Source organism: Pygocentrus nattereri, chromosome 14 (genome assembly GCF_015220715.1).
Source record: "Pygocentrus nattereri isolate fPygNat1 chromosome 14, fPygNat1.pri, whole genome shotgun sequence".
Classification (NCBI taxonomy): Eukaryota; Metazoa; Chordata; class Actinopteri; order Characiformes; family Serrasalmidae; genus Pygocentrus; species Pygocentrus nattereri.
The window spans coordinates 2,782,914-2,789,311 of record NC_051224.1 but is presented as its reverse complement, the minus strand read 5'-3'; positions in this window follow the sequence as shown (position 1 = coordinate 2,789,311).

The window sequence follows — 6,398 nt, the reverse complement described above, 5'->3', positions numbered from 1 at the left end:
GAGGTACAGCAGTGTCGCAGGAGTTTTTACACGTCAGTGTCTCTGCTAGGCCGAGAGTGGTCCCCCACCCAAATAGTGGGTGACCAAAAATGGCTCTGTAGTCAGAAACTGTTGGTTAGAGTCTCTAAATACAATATAGACCTAAGGGTTTAATTTAGACCTAAAAGTTTTCACTCACCCATCCAAATCATTGAATTCAGGTGTTCCAGTCACTTCCATGGCCACAGGTGCATAAAGCCGAGCCCCTAGGCCTGCAGACTGCTTCTACAGACATTAGTGAAAGAATGGGTCGCTCTCAGGAGCTCAGTGAATTCCAGCGTGGTACCGTGATCGGACGCCACCTGTGCAGCAAGTCCAGTCGTGAAATTTCCTCACTACTAAATATTCCACAGTCAACTGTCAGTGGGATTATAACAAAGTGGAAGCGATTGGGAACAACAGCAGCTCAGCCACTTAGTTCCAGTGAAAGGAACTCTTAAAGCTTCAGCACCAAGAGATTTTGGACAATTTCATGCTTCCAACTTTGTGGGAACAGTTTGGGGACGGCCGCTTCCTGTTCCAACATGACTGTGCACCAGTGCACAAAGCAGGTCCATAAAGACGTGGATGAGCCAGTTTGGTGTGGAAGAACTTGACTGGCCTGCACAGAGTCCTGACCTCAACCCCATAGAACACCTTTGGGATGAATTAGAGTGGAGACTGTGAGCCAGGCCTTCTCGTCCAACATCAGTGTCTGACCTCACAAATGTGCTTCTAGAAGAACAGTCAGAAATTCCCATAAACACACTCCTAACCCTTGTGGAAAGCCTTCCCAGAAGAGCTGAAGCTGCTATAGCCGCAAAGGGTGGGCCGACGTCATATTAAACCCTATGGATTAAGATTGGGATCTCACTAAAGATCATATGCATTTGGAAGCCAGACGACCAAATACTTTTGGCAATGTAGCGTATGTATATTCATGTACATTCATGTCTCTTATGGAGATTTGTTTGAAGATATGAAGCTATTTATGAAAGCTCTCAGCCAAACACCATAAACGCTGCATTGGTTCCAAAGCAACATAATACACAGGGCAATCATCAACCCACCTACACACACACACACCCCCACACATACACACACACACACACACACACACACACACACACTTATAGTTTACAGCCCTGGAGACCTGAGTAAACAGTGAGTGAGTGCTAGGTAAACTGGGACTAGATTCAGTGTGCTTTACACATGAAAACACATTTATCACGTCATCCACAGCCAACATGCAAGTGCATTCTAGGCAGATTAGAAAGACAACGTCATTGTGCTAACATTAAATTAATTAAACAGCAAAAAAACAGGTGCACATGCACATCAAATAAATATTTGGAATTAATAGCGTATTAGACATTTCCATACTTTGTAGAAGGAGAAGAGGTAGACCTCAGAGAAGGTTTATGGATGTAGTGAAGGTGGACATGGAGATGGTTGGTGTGAAAGTAGAGGAGGCAGTGGATAGGGCAAGATGGAGGCAGATGATCCGCTGTGGCGACCCCTAAAGGGAGCAGAAGAAAGAAGAAGAAGACGAAGACATTTCCATACTTTGACAAAAATATATTGTATGTTACAATTTCTGTTGAAATTGGTTTGGATTGATGCACTAGGGAACTAATGATTCCTGTAAAAATAAAATATTTAGTTCATTTTTATTTAAAGCTACACTTTGTGAGTTTGGGGGATTTGGAGACCCTTCTGGTGGAAAAGTGTAATTGCATGCAAAGTGCGGAAAAACATTTTTGTAATGTCGGCTGTGCTTTGACCCCGTTCCCTGAGCGGATGTGATGATTGAGAGAGTATTGACCGAGAAGAAAACGCCTTCCTAACCGACTGTCTTTATTGCTGAGAAGATTCCCCAGAAGGACGCTGTCACCTTATTTACTATTGTTTTTCCAGCTGTCTTACTAACCCAGGAACCGTATGACTGTAAAGATCAGATGAAAGGGCTGCAGTGTCTTTATTGCCCGTCATTCTCTGCCCTGGTTTTGTCATTCAGTGAAGACCAACAGGAGGCACTACAGACGGAGCTCTAACAGGTGACACAGCCTGAAGTGTGTGGCAGTATGACACCATGATATGCCCATCAGAGGAGAGGGACTCCCCGGTGTGAGGCCTGAACAGGAGAAACCCAAGGAGCACTCACACACACACACACACACACACACACACACACACACACAGCCCTACATTTCCCACGGTAACCTTTCCACACTGAGCTGCACCTCCAGTGCTCTGTAGCCCTGCAGTGGCCTAATAGGGGCCCAGCAGCAAAGCCAGAGGGAGTGTGAGTGTGTGTGTGTGTGTGTGTGTGTGTGTGTGTGTGTGTGTGTGTGTGTGTGTGTGTGTGCATTTGCCCTGTACTGGGCATTAAGCTAGAGCTGAATGCACCACAGCTTTTAATCAGAAATGACCATCAGCGGTACGGTACAGTTGTATGGAAAGTTTTGGCACCCTTGGTCAAATGACATATTGTGGATTTTCTAACGCTGACCTGCTCTACGTGATACTTCGCCTGATTTGAACTCCTTTTTGCCTCTTCCAACAAATTTTCACAATCTGAAGCAGTTTTCCTGGTTGGGAGCTTGATCGCAAGTGATTGACAGCACAGATGATCTGCTAATGTGAAGGCCAGAGCACCCCAAAGAGAGGTGAACAAACACAAACCCTCTAATGTTTGCAGCTGCCTTTAGAATCGTCAGAAAGAGAACAATAACATATGAATGATGACATTTCAATTATCTATACCTACACGCTCTATAATGTCCAATACATGTGTACATGCGGATGTGGAAACATATTACCATGAAACTAAATTTAAATGCTATATTTATTGCCGTATTTATAACCAGTTATTATATTATCATGTATAATATACTACGTCATACGTGATGTCTAATTTGTCGGCACAGCTCACCTCATTCTGTCAGCAGTTAAACTCAACATTTAAGCCGTCTTCCAAAACATAATGTCACAGACTTTTCGAATATCACAAATAACAAAAAAGTTAAAACACACTTTTAAAATTTTGGAAGGTTTCCAGCACTTCTTGCTGTTATTTTATTGTATTTATTGGTTTTTATTTAGCGGGACCTGCCAGGCCCTCGGTGAGTTGGAGTGGAATGACTTTTATTGTGTGTCCCTAAATTAATTATTTTTTTTATCATTTTTTCTACTGAGCTACGTGCTCCTCAGGTATCTCATCTGGCTCCCCTGGGGCAATGATGGTTGTTTGAATCTAGATTAGAAAACAGGCTTTGTCCACCTCCTTTAGCACGTAACAGAGCTTTGCCTCTCTTTCACTCACAGCGCCTCAGCCAGCCATTCCCTACATGCACAGGCACACATTACAGGGTCGGCTAGAGGGTGAGATGTTTATGAGGTGCAGATATTTGTGGAAGGAAGCATTTCTGCTATTGACACTCAGGCAGTCTGCAGAGTGGGGGGATGGGGGTGCAGGACTGAGAGCATGGCAACAGGACAGGGAAGGGGTAAAGGAGGCCTAAAATCTGCCACAGAGCAAGTTGACTGGCTGTTTGACAACTTGTTCATTTAGAATTGCAGATGAAACGGTTTCCCCTGCGTATCCTAAAATGTTGTCATTCAGCCTAAATGTTCGTCTAGAGTTCGCTTTTTTAACAATTACTGGAAACATGTTAGTTTATTAGCTAAGACTTATTCGCTTACTGAACACGTGTGTTAAGTTAGTGTGTAGTCTTTCGTATGTGGCTTCTGATACTGTATAACATGCTAGTATTTACAAAAACGGACAAAAGTGTGTTGCATGGCTACAAGCTGTAGTAACAGCCAACTTGGAGCCTGAATTTTGGACACCAAATGTGAGCCACTGCATATAATGAAAGGGAAAAATTGTATTGTAAGAGAAAAAGTACAGATTGTCACGATTGGCCCCTCCCAGTCCTCCATGTGCTTTTGTTTTGGTTTTGGTCTTGTCCTTGTGCTTTTGTTTTGCTTTCTTCCCGGTCCTGCCCCCTTGTTTCCAGACCCTGCCCTTGATTGTTTTCACCTGTTACCCTCTTGTTAACCCCATGTCTCTCACCTGTCCCTGTACTTAAGCCCTGTGTTTTCTCTAGTATCTCGCTTTGTTTGAATTGTTTGATTTCTTTAGTATTTCTTATTCTAGCCTCCGTTGTTTGTTGCTCCTGGGTTCCTTTGCGTCACGTCTGTCCCTCCTTTTCTCCGTGTTGGCTCTGTGACCCTGGACTGTTTTGACCCCGAGTTTGGATTTGCCCATAATAAATCACGCTTCTCTCAGCATGTGCGTCCGCCTCATCGCTCCCCTGTGTTACACAGATAAAATTCCGGCTTCGGGATAGCTGCTGCTATTGTTATTAGCTGTGGAATGAGATCTGCGAAATGTAAAAATAATGTTAATATTATGCTTTACATATTTTAAATGTATGCAATGGCTAACCCTAACCCAGTCTATGACACAGTGATGAGATATAGGAGCTCATTTGCTGCAAGACTCATTCTACCGAAATGACCACAGAGCGCCACAGGACGTCACGCTTACCTGTGGCCATCAGACTCCCTCAATATGTGATACTGTGGTTCATCTGTGCAATACCAAGCTGTACTGTCCATATGTGATATAATAATAATTATGTGTGCAATAATTTGAACGGCTTTATACAGTATGTTTCATGTTTATTATCACAGTCACTGCCGCTTTACTGCATTCGTAAGAGCTTAAATCTCGTGTGCATATTGCAAAGTTCTCTTGTTTGGCTTAAATTATTAAACTGTTTTATTCTTTTATATAAATGGCTGCAACTGTAATAACTGCAATTTCCCTCTGGGATCAATAAAAGATTCTGATTCTGATACCAGGCCTTTTCCGTAGCCACCTTCAGTGGCTGCTTGTTTGTGGGTCCTTCTGCCTTCAGTAGGTGCTCAGCCCATTTCGAGCTTCGCCTTAAGGTTGCTTTTGCAGTATGTTTCGCATCGTTATCCATCTTTCCTGTGAAGCTCCATCTTATCAGTTTGCATCATATGAGTCGGAGCAGAAATGACAGCCGCGCTTCAGAATTCGTCCTGCTGCTTCTATCAGCTGTCGCTTCATCAATAAACTCCAGTGGCCCAGTTCATACTTGCCCATGCTGTAACACCGCACCACGTTCGACAGATGATGTGTTATGCTTCAGATCTTCAGCACTTCCCTTCCTTCTTCATACTCTTTCCATCATTCTGGTTCAAGCTAATCTTGGTTTCATCTGCCCAACGAAATGCAGTCTATACTTGGAAAGAACTTCTATCTCCTTAACCTGTGATGAAATAATGAGGGAACAAGGCACACCTGGCCTTGAAAGAGCTTATCAGTGAACTGTCTGATTACTTTTGGGCCTGCAAAGACGGAGGGACTATGTTAAAGCCGTAATTAAAGCTAAAAGTGTTCACTTTAATCACATCCTGGCTGCTTCTTTTCAAATCCATTGTGGTGGTGTACGGAGGCAATATGATAATTGTGTCACTATTGCAATACTTAGACTGTACGTGATCATCTTTAAACCTCATCATCCCTTAAAATAAACAGATTGTTTGTGTTACTGCGCCTTTAGGCATGATATATGACTATTTTACTGAATGGCTGCCTTGTATTGTGTCTCATTCAACAAGAAACCAGGCTGAAGCATTCCTTATAAGCTCAGTGTGAGCGGACAGGGCTAAACTGATGTAGGCTGAATAGGCAGGTATATGTAAATGGGATGGTTGTTGTGACACCACAGAAAGGGTGAATTTATAACAGGCTGTCTGTGCAGCTTAGTTTACCTATATGGACTGTACAGACTGGGCAGGGAACTGTTTTAAAATTGTGCAAAAATGTAGATTTTACATGACATGGGCCTTAAGACAGGCTCATAACTGCTGCTGAAGCCAGCAAGACATCAATAGGCTGCTATAACCAGCGCTGCCAACTACTTTCAACAGAAAGAAGTTAAAGCCTTCTTAATGATGTCACGTCCCAATTAACATACGTGACACCGTGTATTGCTTTCTGCTTAATGTCAGATGGTGTCAGCTCTTTACACTGGTTGCTTCTCTGCGCTCACCTATAACCTACTGTATTTTAGTACTGCAGAATTCCCAATAAAGCTCTTCTTATTTACATATTTTCTGTTTCTGTTGTCAGACCACCAGACGAGGATGAAACAGGGACTGAAACGTGAACCATTAACACTACATGTTCACCAGCAGGGACTTCCAAACCATTTCCAAGCTGCTGCTCTGCATTGACGAAATTCTAAATTTATAACCGCGACGTTATCTGATCAAATCTGGTCAGACGGGCTGGCAGTCCATCGCAAGGCAGACAGACAGACACACATTCACTCCTAGGG